The sequence below is a fragment of the Macrobrachium rosenbergii genome, chromosome 41 (assembly GCF_040412425.1).
Source record: "Macrobrachium rosenbergii isolate ZJJX-2024 chromosome 41, ASM4041242v1, whole genome shotgun sequence".
NCBI classification, from domain to species: domain Eukaryota; kingdom Metazoa; phylum Arthropoda; class Malacostraca; order Decapoda; family Palaemonidae; genus Macrobrachium; species Macrobrachium rosenbergii.
The window spans coordinates 58662468-58674967 of record NC_089781.1 but is presented as its reverse complement, the minus strand read 5'-3'; the positions used below and the strand labels follow the sequence as shown (position 1 = coordinate 58674967).

Below are 12500 nucleotides of genomic sequence, written 5' to 3'. Positions count from 1 at the left end.
AAGATACATTTGGCTTAAGATGAACACTGAAAAAAAGGTGCTAATTTTGTCTCGAGTAATTTTTTAATGAGGGTGTAGATCTGTCACAGAATTATTTGCGCGGACGGTGATGAATTGGTTCTTGATCTCCAAACTACCAATTTTTTTTGTGGATTAAGTGCTTAGATATGATGATGGTAATACCACATGGTACTTAAGAAGTTGTATCTTATTGGCAGGGTATGATTAAGATATGTTTAGCTTTAGATAAGCACTGAAAAAAAATATGATAATTTCGAAGGGAGTAGTTTTTTAATGAGGGGGCAAGCCTGTCACAGAAACATTTGGTCCGTTGCTAATTTTTTCCGTGGCGAGAATTGTAAGGTCTGACTGGTGTGGTGGTAGAACTTACAGTATATTTTGAATTGTAGTTTTATGACTGAATGAAAGTAATTCTAATACAGTCAAACACATCAGTTTAATTTTTTGGATGTACTAAACTGATTATAGGGTTTGCAGTGAGAGGAGTTCAATGAAATCATACGTCTGACAGCACCTGAAAAAAAAAGGTGGAGCGTCAGATGAAAGATGATAATTAACCCAGAAAGCACTGACGGAAAAGGTGAAGTAAAAACGAAAATTTTATTTGTTATGTCTGTGTTTGTATGTCTGTCACGGGGTAGGGGTTTGATTTTGAGTTATAAACCTTTCTGGGGTGACATAGAGTCCTTGTGCAAAATTTTGTCTGGATCTGTCAAGTGGTCTGGATTTCTATAGACTCCAAACTAGTATACAAACATTCACTTTTATATACTGTATGTATATATATATATATATATATATATATATATATATATATATATATATATATATATATATATATATATATGTGTATATATATATATATATATATATATATATATATATATATATATATATATATATATATTAATTTCCTTGGCCTTGTTTCTGCATGTGTGTGCATCCTCATTCCTCCCACTTTCCTTTACCCTCCAAAAACTGGTTTAAGCCGGGTGGTCACTGAACATTCCCCATCTCCCCGGGACCTTGCCTCACACTTCCCTCTCCATCCCCAACCCTCCCCCCAAAAAAACCGGTTTAAGCCGTGTGGTCCCTATGCATTCCCCCCTCTCCCCAGGATCTCAATTCCGTCATGGAAAAACGATAATCTCCCCTCCCCTTCCTCCTCCCATCCCCTCCTTTCTCATCTCTCTTCCCTCCCCTTGGATAAAAAAAGACAGACAGCAGAATAATACCTGGATAAATGGGACAGTCACCACAGTAATATCTAGGTAAAAGGGACAGTTACCACAGCAATAAATGGATAAAAGGGACAGTCACTGCAGTAATTTCTGGATAAAAGGGACAGTCATTACAGTACTACCTGGATGAAAGGACAGTCACCACAGTAATATCTGGATAAAAGGGACAGTTACCGCAATATTACCTGGATACTAGGAGCAGACAGCACAGTAATACCTGGTTTAAGGGGACAGATTGCACAGTACTACCTGGATAAAAGCGACAGTCACCAAAGGAATACCTGGATAAAAGGAATACTCACCACAGTAATACCAGGATAAAAGGGACAGACAGAACAGTAATAACCAGATAAAAGGGGCTGTCACCAAAATAATACCTGAATAAAAGGGATATTCACCACAGCAATATCTGGATAATGGGGACAGACAGCACAGTAATACCTGGTTAAAGGGGACAGGCAGAACAGTAATAACTGGTTAAGGGAACAGATAGCATAATATTGCCTGGTAAAAGGAACATTAGACGCTAATATCTACCATTTTCGGTTATTTTTAAATGTCAGCCCCTTACCACCCCCACCCCCTTTGGTGCCCGTGATGTCTTACCGCCCACAGTATTCTTTCCCAGATAGTAAGTCATATGCATACCAAGTTTGGTTGAAATTGCCCTAGTGCATTTCAGAGTTATGCGTAACATACAAACGTTTACACATGCATCCGTATATATATATATATATATATATATATATATATATATATATATATATATATATATATATATATATATATATATATATATATATATACGATTTAACCTGAAGAAATGCTTATCATGAGCCAGTTATAGACTCTAAATGAATTATTTCGTTACTCACCTCTATTTTTGTATAAAATCTGACTGCTGTTGATTCAGAAAATTGTAAAAACAAGGAAAAAAGGTGGTATTTATCTGTGCTGATGGCTTTACCCTCAAGGTATTTGTAAATAAACACTTTAGTGCAAGTTGAAAATTACATGTATTTGCATGAAATGAGCTATCAGAAGGTGAAATGGACTAATCAGGCAGGCAAGGCCTGAAGGGGTAATTATAAATGGGAAAACTTGAAGGTATATCCGTCGCCATGACGATGCTGAAACAAGGCACAGTCAAGAGAGATTTCCACGGCTAACAAACCCTCTGTAAACGGAGAGATTCACGAATAAAAAGCTGGTAAGGACACAGTAAACTATGCATAGGACACAGCAAGCACAGAGGGTGCCAAAGAAGCCTTGAACACATGATTTTATGTAATTATTTAAACACAGGCATTTACGTAACACTGCCCTAACAAGGCAAAGTTGATATGGAAATACTGGCACTTGGAAATGGAAATAGGAAGTTTAGTACGAGAATTAAAACAGTGTGACTGGCTGGAAGAACCTTTGCAACAGATCACTTTACCCTGTAGAAGAGGTGGCTTCAGCGAGGGTAATGGCGTAAGAGGAGGGCTAAGGGCTTCACTGATAAGAATGCTAAAGGTCCCTACAAGATAGGACCACGTGGTAGGGCATGGCTCTCTGAAAAAAAGTTAAATATACTTAGTTTTACCAGACCACTGAGCTGATTAACAGCTCTCCAAGGGCTGGCCCGAAGGATTAGACTTATTTAACGTGACTAAGAACCAATTGGTTACTTAGCAACAGGACCTACAGCTTATTGTGGAATCCGAACCAAATTATAGCGAGAATTGAATTTCTATCACCAGAAATAAATACATCTTACTTTCCTAAGATGTCTCTGGTAGCAGTGGCTCCGTGGGTAAGCAAATTCTTTCTCCTTTGTTGACTCCTCTCGCTAAACCTATCTTTACACAAAGGCCGACTGAATACATGAAACCAGACTTTATTTGCAGATTCAACAAAAATTATTCATCAAAAGCTACAATCATGAAATGGAGTGAATTTCACCCCATACAAATGGAAAACATCACTAGAGGAAATTTTGATTCACAAATATTCAGGTTAACGATTCTAAACCAGCTAATACTAGTGACTAACACCCTGGTCACCAAATAAAGTAATAAGGTCATAATTATTCTAGACCACAATAAATGTCATATAGTATGTAAAAGAATAAACACTTCCCAAAATATTCGTCCTCTCAGGATTAACCCAGAATTCCTGTTGAAAGAAACATATCATATATTAAAACCTGAAATGGTGTTAAATGTCATTCCTACTCAAAACAGAAAAATGTACAATGGAGACACAGAACAGGAAAAATGTATCATGGAAACACATTGGAATTTCACTGCAGCACTACTGGGTCTTTTCGCAAATTGTCTGGAAAAGATATGTGTTCATGAGTTATTGTACTCACTTCCATATGGCCCAGATTAGGTATCGTCACAGTGGTGGTCTTTAAACACTCACAAGGCAAAACCCCCACCAGCCACCAAAACCGAAGTCCTGCCATGAGTCACTGTTCCTCTGATAATATACTACTCGAGAGAGCAACACAAGTACGCACTCACTTAATCATCTCCTCCGAAAATGTAACGACCCTAGTTCAGTGTTCGGAGATCATACTGTCTCCATGCACTTAAATCCTGATCAAAAGCTCTCTGTATCCAACTGTGGAAACCTCCAACGTCGACACAAATGCACCTGCAGCGGAAGTACCACTGACAGGCCAGCACATAGTCCGTCCAAAGACATCCAAGAGTTAATAGGAGCTCAGACCACCTGCCACTGGGCGTCCCCGCCCAGGTATGATAACTGTCCAATCAAAAGTTCAGTAAGAGTCAGCTCCAAAATCATAGCAAACTAGATGCACTAAATACAAAAATTAGTTGTCTCATATACACAATTGTTATTCCAATACATAGCTCATTATAGAACGCATCACTTCCCACCTTGTATTCTGAATGGTCTAAATATTCTGGACGGCTTCAACTTTACAAGCCCATGCTTTTCTTCACATCCTGAATTCCTGGCGATCCAACCATGCCAACCAGCTTGCAACTGCACAAACCATGTTGAAAGCAGCTCCCACAAATCCTTTGCGCCAAACAGATGTCTCCCAGCACCAACGGCGATTTGTAGACGTTTTGCCCATCATCTCTCCAAAACAACCCTGGACCCTCTCATGAAGGCACAGGCGTAGAAACCTGCAGGCATAACATAGATGGCCCACATATCTAACTTGTATCTGTTGGGGCTCTTAGAAGTCATTCATCAGGTGGTGCTGCACAGAACTGGTGTATAATGTAAGTTGGTCATGACAGTCAACCCAAAAGGTACCTAGTCTACTCACTAAGCCATGCTATTACTGAATCATTAAAACCACTAAGGAGAGGTTATATGATAAAACTGTGAAACGATTCCAAATTGCTAACTGAAATTTCCATAATCAACCCTCTGGAACACTAACTCTAAGATGCTACCCATACAAATTCTTCCCAGTGAAAATTACCTGAGAATCATACTAATATACTGAACTCATTAAAGGCAATTCTAAACAACCGAGAAGTAAAATATCTCGTAAAGTCATCAAAGTTTTACCCTAGTTAGCAAATACTGTCGATACCTACTCAATTCTCAGCAAAATAGTAATTGACATACTAGCAATCGCTCCTATGATCATAACAACTACAGTTACCAGTGGCACAGCCCTCTTACTCCTACAAGAGAACTGAAAATTCCAAATTTGGAAGTCATATTAAAGTCTTCCTAATCCTATCCTAAATCCTAACTGATTTACCCCAAACCCCTAACAGACCAGACAAATTCCGTCAGATAAACAAATTACCCCCAAAAATTCCTAAGTAACAAAACTTTATTCTGTAACTCTGTACTCAAAGATATTGCATCAGACGACTACTACACATCGTAATATTCTCACATAATAACACACGGACCTAACCTCACTACGAAATTAGCCCATGCCACGACTCCCAAAGTCATGTGAATACGAGACTTCAGCATAAAAACAAAAGAAAGAATTTTTAAGATACCCGATCTCGAAATGAGAAAGAAAATAAAAACAAACAAGCAAAAAAGAAATTCATATATCTATAAAACCCTATGGTACTTTGCACTTAATTTTAACTAAGTATTGCAACACACAAGAGCAAAAACTAAACTCGGACAATTAAAGATTTGTATAACTCTACGGACCAAAGTCCTCCCCAGTTAAAAACAACTACAAGTCACGCCCATTTAAAACCCATAAAAAAACAAAGAGAGAGAGAGAAAAAGAAGAGGAAATAAAATTATCATACCCACAGTACAACATGGGAATTGACCCACAAGATTCCCATTAACCCATATTTTTAATTTTAGATATACAGTATGTGTCAACTGAGACACACCCGTGTTCTCATCTAGAACAACAAATATATTCCCCTTCTTTACTTCTACAACTCGAAAAGGACCTTCAAATTTAGGACCTATCTTATAGTTCAACTGATTCCTGACATTTATTTCCACAAATACCCTATCTCCCACAGCAACTTTAACTATCCAGCTTTTGCTGACTCCTATCTACCATGTCTCGCATTTTCATTTCAAGATCTTAGCAAGACGCGCATATCGCTCTTTAGCCGTGGAAACAAGCGCTTAGATTGTTTCATCACCCGATGGAATAGGCACCAAATTGAACGCACCCCGTGCTGGCTAACCAAACAGCGCCTCATCGGGAGACAATCCAATGGTATCACTAACCATTATATTAATGCCATGCTGCACCTGTGGAATATATCAATCCCAATTCACATCATCCCCCAGCGGTCATTTGAAGAGCTTCAGTGACCTTCCTATTTGCCCGTTCACACAGCCCATTAGCTTCTGGCCTATAGGGGATAATAGTGACCTTCTGAATGCCCATTACATCCACAAGACACTCTAACATCTTGTTCACAAATTCTCTTCCATTATCTGTAATCAGAACCTCAGGAACTCCATAACGACAAATATACCCATTAGAGAATGCGATTGCCATCTCTTCTGCTGATTTATGCTTCAATGGAAAGATCTCTATGAGCCTACTTAATTCATCAACAACCACAAACAGGTGCCTATGGCCATAACTAGATTCGCAGAAATTGCTCAAGAGGTCCATATGGACCCTTGAGAGTGGCCAACTCGGAATAGGAAATGAACCCAATTTACAAGAAACGACCCATGGCTTACACACATTATAACTGGAACAACTTCTCACAAAGCCTTCCACTGACATGAGCATATTCTTCCAAAAGAGTTGTCCCTGTACATTCTGATAAGTTTTCTCAAACCACAGATGCAGACTGCCAGACCTACAATGAACAATATCCAGCATCGTAAGTAATAAACTCCTAGGAACAACTATTTGTGTAGTATCATCCTTATCCTCACTATTCCTCAGTCTATATCTAATCTTCCTAACTAACAAATTACCCTCTAATTCAAGCCCTGCAAAAGGGAGCTTGTAACCCTTCCTAACTAATTCCCTTCTAAGAAAAGCTTTTAAGTCTCCCAGAATCTCATCTTCATCTTGCTTAACCTCTACTAAACTAAAATCCCATTCTGTGCAATCTCCAGATACATAACATACATGAGTACCATCTGCATCAGGAAAACTTCTATTAATGGCATCTGCTACAACATTATGTCTACCCTCTATATACCTAAGCTTGGCATCAAAATCCCTGATTGTCAGACACCACCTAGCCCCTTTTGGGGAAAGATCCAGCTTATTAAAAAGATCCAACAATGGCTTATGATCCGTCAGAGCCTCTACTTGATTGCTCATCAAGAGCATCTTAAAATGCATTAAGCTAGACACTACAGCAAAGACCTCTTTGTCTACTACCGACCATAACCGTTCATTACTACCTCGTGTCTTAAACTTCATACTGTAAAATGCAATCGGATGGAGTCTTCCATCAAATTTCTGTATAAGGCATGCCCATATATCATCATAACTAGAGTCCGTTACCAACGTGAAAGGACGTTCCAAATCAGGAAACTTCAACACTGGGGGATTTACCAAGACATCCTTAATCTTCTGAAAAGCTACTTGCTGTCCATTTCCCCATACAAACTGCACATCATCCCTCAGGACATCTGTCAAAGGAGATGCTAGAACAGAAAAACCCTTCACAAACCTTCGGAAAAATCTAGCCATGCCCAAGAATGACTGAATCTGCTACTTATTCTTGGGAGTAGCAAAATCCACAATTGCCATAACTTTATCATCATTCACTCTAACACCCTCTTTAGAAATGGCATGACCTAAATATACTATTTGCCTCTTGAGAAAATTTCACTTAGCTAACTTTATATTCAAACCAGCTAACCTAAGCCTCCTGAAAACCTCCCCAAGAACTTCTAAATGTTCTTCTACCGAATCAGTGGCAACTAAAGTATCATCCATATACAAATAAATGGACTTCCCTAACAAGCCATGCAAAACAGTGTTCATTAGCCTAGTAAATGTCATCGGACTGCCTGATAGACCAAACGGCATCCAAGTAAACTCATAATGCCCCCTCGGCAATGAGAAAGCTGTGTACTCTCGACTCTCCTCGCTAAGCGGTACTTACAAATACCCTTGCATCAGATCAGTTAAGGAATATTCTTGCCCCCATCTCAACAAATAAATCTGGCAAACGCGCCACAGGGTAGCGATCAGGGATGGTTTTCTCATTCAACTTCCTAAAGTCCACACAAACTCAGACTGAACCATCCTTCTTAGGCACTGCCAACAATGCAAAATTAAAAGGTGAGCAACTGGGCCTAACAATGCCTTCTTCCTCCCACTTATTAACCTCTCACTTTACCTTTTCTCTAATCTTGAAAGGAATCCTATATGAAGGAACTTTTACAGGACCATTTTTGGTTATACAAGGGGCAGCTTTGAGGAGTACTTTGTTGATATTTATATAATTTCACAGATTGGGTCTCGCTGGAGGGATGAATGCGGGTTTTATATTAAGTTACTGCCTTAAGGCCAACCGAGAATACCAACCTGTAATAAGATGAAGGTGAAAAATGGGTAACTTACCTTTGTAGTGCCATTATTCAAGTAGTGATGTGAAGGTCGCCATGGGAAATGATTAGCAATTTATGTTAAACTGAATTTATTTACAGAAAAACAACCAAGGAGGTAATCTGAAAGGCTGATGATACAGCAAGTAAACTCAAATAAGAGAAAAAATGCAAATTTGAACTGTGCAATAATTCTCAGCCGCTGACGAGTTGATGCCATCTTGAATGATTAGGCTCTCTTGCATGCAACGAAACGGGGGGAACAGGCTATTGCTCCCCAGACTGCGTGCCAGGGAAGTTTGCATCTATTGTAATGGCAGTACTTTTAAGATGATTTGAGGCACAGACTAGTGAAACTGGACTGGGATATTCAACCTCCTGGAAGAGAATTCCAGAATTAGCATGCACTTATACACAAAATCAGTTCTCCCTCGTTACTAAACAATGCACCATGGAGGATTTGATTGATTAGCTTAATTGTCCCGAATTAACACTATGGAGGAAGTAGTTTGTTCAGGTTCTTGATGCTTTATTTAAACACAAGGCAATTCAAGGGATGGTTTTGTGGGCTGGTCTTTGGGAACAAAGGGAAAGGGCAGAAGTGGAAATGAAATGGCAAAAATCTTGGAGAAATAAAGAAAAGAATTTCACTAGAATGAACAGAGGGGTACTCGCGAAAGACTGCTACTCAGACATACTTTCTCAGGCTTATAGGGGCTCCTGTATAAGACGTCGAACTTGCAGAATGAGCATCATCTGTCGCCAGTGCAGATTAAGAGGAAAAATGTCTACCTCTCCTAACGAAAGCCAGAGCGTCTCTCTGCCCTCTTGTGTTGTTTTTCATGGGGCGCTTGGCGTGTGTTCATATGAACGTGCTGGGCAAATCTGAAAGCATGTCCTTAAGCCAGTAACAAGGTCAAGGGAAAAGAAACCTTATAGTCTAAGGACCTAAAGATTAAGATAGCAGCCTTCCCTTCGAGGGGCCCTACGCCTCTAATGATTATAACCTTCCCTAAAACCTACGCCGCTCTCGCTACCCCAAAATGGGGGGAAATCTAGGAGTGTTCTTTAGCAGGGGGGTGTGAAGAGGGGGCGTCTATTGTCCTGATTTCCGATCAGGTGTGGAGAGGAATGCTTTCTTGGTTCAAAACAAGTGTTGCCCTACCTTGTCCGCCATGCTGTTTTGGCCTAACATTCAGATGAGAAGCTCTTGTAATAAAAAATTCAAATTATTTTTGGCTGGCTAAGAGGGAGGAATTTAAATATGTGACAATAAATATATACATATATATGTGTGTGTATGTATGTGTGTATGTGTTTGTGGGATAGGGAAATAAGAGAAAAACAAAGCTTTTAAACTACCTAATACATTTCAATTGCTTTTAATTTAAGCATGAAGTTATGAGCACAAAAATTTAATGGGCTCGTTAAAAGAGATAACTACACCCACAACTTTTAAGTAAGCTTAAATATATTTTCATAGTCAGCTTTCTCATTTACCAATATACGACTATATATATATATATATATATATATATATATATATATATATATATATATATATATATATATATATATATATATATATATATATATATATATATATATATATATATATATATATATATATATATATATATATATATATATATATAATCAGTAAGCTACAAACGTCCTTTAATATCCAATTCGCTCTACCTCAGAAATAGTATATTTTCATATATGTTACCGAAGGGGAATTTTTTGTTGATAATAAGTTCGTCGTCCCGTGGGCTCGAACCAGCGACGGACAAGAACTCAGGACTACAGTGCACGCTTAACCCACACGGCTAGCAAGTGAGGTATAAGTGGATATCGGCTCCCATACACAAATCTCCCATCGAACTCAGGTGTTTGTATTTAGAGACGATATCCACCCACCTCTGCCATGTTAACCGTGTAGTGCGTTTGTCGCACGCAGCCATATTATGACTTTTTATCACATCACCGTGATTCATATACAATCAGTAAGCTACAAACGTCCGTTAATATCCAATTCGCTCTACCTCGGAAATAATATATTTTCATATATGTTACCGAAGGGGAATTTTTTAGTTCATAATAAGTTCGTCTTCCCGTGGGCTCGAACCAGCGACGGACAAGAACTCAGGGCTACAGTGGACGCTTAACCCACACGGCTAGCAAATGAGGTATAAGTGGATATCAGCTCCCATATACAAATCTCCCGTTGAACTCAGGTGTTTGTATTTAGAGACGATATCCACCCACCTCTGACATGTTAACCGTGTAGTGCGTTTGTTGCACGCAGCCATATTATGACTTTTTATCACATCACCGTGATTCATATACAATCAGTAAGCTACAAACGTCCTTTAATATCCAATTCGCTCTACCTCGGAAATAATATATTTTCATATATGTTACCGAAGGGGAATTTTTTAGTTGATAATGAGTTCGTCGTCCCGTGGGCTCGAACCAGCGACGGACAAGAAATCAGGACTACAGTGGACGCTTAACCCACACGGCTAGCAAGTGAGGTATGAGTGGATATCGGCTCCCATATACAAATCTTACGTCGAACTCAGGTGTTTGTATTTAGAGACGATATCCACCCACCTCTGCCATGTTAACCGTGTAGTGCGTTTGTCGCATGCAGCCATATTATGACTTTTTATCACATCACCGTGATTCATATACAATCAGTAAGCTACAAACGTCCGTTAATATCCAATTCACTCTACCTTGGAAATAATATATTTTCATATATGTTACCGAACGAGAATTTTTTAGTTGATAATAAGTTCGTCGTCCCGAGGGCTCGAACCAGCGACGGACAAGAACTCAGGACTACAGTGGACACTTAAACCACATGGCTAGCAAGTGAGGTATAAGTGGATATCGGCTCCCATATACAAATCTCACGTCGAACTCAGGTGTTTGTATTTAGAGACGATATCCACCCAACTCTGCCATGTTAACCGTGTAGTGCGTTTGTCGCACATAGCCATATTATGACTTTCTATCACATCACCGTGATTCATATACAATCAGTAAGCTACAAATATCCTTTAATATCCAATTCGCTCTACCTCTGAAGTAATATATTTTCATAAATGTTACCGAAGGGGAATTTTTTAGTTCATAATAAGTTCATCGTCCCGTGGGCTCGAACCAGCGACGGACAAGAACTCAGGACTACAGTGGATGATTAACCCACATGGCTAGCAAGTGAGGTATAAGTGGATATCGGCTCCCATATACAAATCTCCCGTCGAACTCAGGTGTTTGTATTTAGAGACGATATCCACCCACCTCTGCCATGTTAACCGTGTAGTGCGTTTGTCGCTCGCAGCCATATTATGACTTTTTATCACATCACCGTGATTCATATACAATCAGTAAGCTACAAATGTCCTTTAATATCCAATTCGCTCTACCTCGGAAATAATATATTTTCATATATCAACTAAAAAATTCCCCTTCGGTAACATATATGAAAATATATTATTTCGGAGGTAGAACGAATTGGATATTAAAGGACGTTTGTAGCTTACTGATTGTATATGAATCACGGTGATGTGATAAAAAGTCATAATATGGCTGCGTGCGACAAACGCACTACACGGTTAACATGTCAGAGGTGGTCAGATATCGTCTCTAAATACAAACACCTGAGTTCGACGGGAGATTTGTATATGGGAGCCAATATCCACTTATACCTCGCTTGCTAGCCGTGTGGGTTAAGCGTCCACTGTAGTCCTCAGTTCTTGTCCGTCACTGGTTCGAGCCCACGGGACGACGAACTTATTATCAACGAAAAAATTCCCCTTCGGTAACATGTATAAAAATAAATTATTTCCGAGGTAGAGCATCTTGAATTTAAAGGCAGTTTGTAGCTTACTGATTGTATATAAATCACTGTGATTTGATAAAAAGTCATATATATATATATATATAATATATATATATAACTATATATATTTATATATATATATATATATATATATATATATATATATATATATATATATATATATATATATATATATATATATAATATATATATATATATATCATATATATATATATATATATATATATATATATATATATATATATATATATATATATATATATACATACATATATATATATATATATATATATATATATATATATATATATATATATATATATATATATATATATATATATATATATATATATATA

General features: G+C 38.2%; 1 protein-coding gene across 5 annotated transcripts in view; it reads right to left on the bottom strand.

Annotated features, from left to right (window-relative positions):
* Positions 1 to 12500, bottom strand: part of LOC136826874 (SET and MYND domain-containing protein 4-like) — a 41957-nt gene that overhangs the window by 15029 nt on the left and 14428 nt on the right. Inside the window, exons 1-2 of one of the 5 annotated variants that reach the window (XM_067084398.1) lie at positions 8969 to 9570; positions 8287 to 8648 (exon numbers count right to left, since the gene is read on the bottom strand). The exons of 2 other annotated variants lie outside the window; for them this stretch is intronic. The gene's annotated coding sequence lies outside the window, so the exon portion shown is untranslated. Of the gene's footprint in view, positions 1 to 8286; positions 8649 to 8968; positions 9572 to 12500 lie in introns of those variants that run through there. 2 more of the 5 variants (XM_067084397.1, XM_067084399.1) reach the window with 2 other exon arrangements.